This window comes from Trichechus manatus, unplaced genomic scaffold (assembly GCF_000243295.1).
Source record: "Trichechus manatus latirostris isolate Lorelei unplaced genomic scaffold, TriManLat1.0 scaffold00009, whole genome shotgun sequence".
Classification (NCBI taxonomy): domain Eukaryota; kingdom Metazoa; phylum Chordata; class Mammalia; order Sirenia; family Trichechidae; genus Trichechus; species Trichechus manatus.
In genome coordinates this window covers 20,416,534-20,417,743 of record NW_004443945.1, presented here as the reverse complement: position 1 = coordinate 20,417,743, position 1,210 = coordinate 20,416,534, and the positions used below count along the sequence as shown (strand labels likewise).

Genomic DNA, 1,210 nt, shown 5'->3' with positions numbered 1-1,210 from the left:
ATTACATGGGAGAAGTGGAACTCCATGATACACTGGTTCCCAAAATTATTTGACCATAAAACTTCTCTCTTCCCTGGGCGTCTAACATCCTGTAGATGTATTTTGTGACTATATGTGCACATACCAGGAGCTAGGTATTAAGAAGCTTGTGGCGGTTATGAGTTTAGAATACTTTTGTGCCTTTACATTTTTTAACTTCTGTTTTTAAAATTGTGAATGTTCTTAAAATTTAAATTCTCTGAAATCTTAAAATGTTTTAAACGGTGAGATTGTTCGCTCTTTGGAGGTTTAAGTAGTAGTTTATAAGCAAGGGAAAAGCAGAAAGATTTTTCTGGAATGGGAGAGACGAGGCTGGGGGATTTGATGTGACAATGGAAGCCAAAAGCTTCAGTGGAAATGAGAGCAGTGGAGGAAGGGAGAAAATATGGTGGGAGAAGTTTTCGATCCTGATGGCAGTTACGGCTCAGATCATGTAACTGGTACCCAGCTGACCTGGCACAAAGAACCTCTAGTGTTTTGTTCCTTAAAAGTATCTAGTTGGTCATGGTTGTTATTGTCATTCTTGTTATTAATAGCTTCTCTTTGTTTTAGACAACAGGTCCGTGTTTCTGTGTAATGTCGAGAAAATTTTTGTGTATTTCCCATGAGCTAATTTTATATATTATCTCTTGTGAGGTAGTGAAATCCATGATGAAAGGGGCCCTGGTGTCACAGTGCTAACCGAAAAGTCGAGGTTCAAACCCTCCAGACACCTCCTGGGAGAAAAGCCCAGGCAACCTGCTCCTGTAAAGATTACAGCCTAGGAAACCCTGTGGGGCAGTACCACTCTGTCACGTGGGGTCTGTGTGAGTTGGTACAGTGTTTCTGCATGAGGGAGTTTATATATGATGAGCAGATTGTGGAATTACCTCTCTGTTTCAGGGCTTGTGTTTTTACCGTGTAATGATGATCCAGCGCTGGGCTTCTAAAATCGTCCTGGAAGTATGGAGGAAACCTGATCTCAGCATAGCATGCTATATGAGGGGCTTGGAAAGGATGGTGTTGATTAATGAGATATTAATACAAGCCATATGGCAGCCTGTGACTATTTGAATAGTATACTGGGTGCTACATTCCGTATATCACAGATTTATTAGAGTGTAAAGGCTAATATGCAAGACAAGCATTTAAAATACTCAGAATACTATATGGACTTTCTGTTGTGCTCCAC

General features: G+C 40.5%; 1 protein-coding gene across 1 annotated transcript in view; it reads left to right on the top strand.

Moving 5' to 3' along the window:
• Positions 1–1,210, top strand: part of LAPTM4B (lysosomal protein transmembrane 4 beta) — a 41,065-nt gene that overhangs the window by 10,990 nt on the left and 28,865 nt on the right. The gene's annotated exons all lie outside the window — the stretch shown is intronic.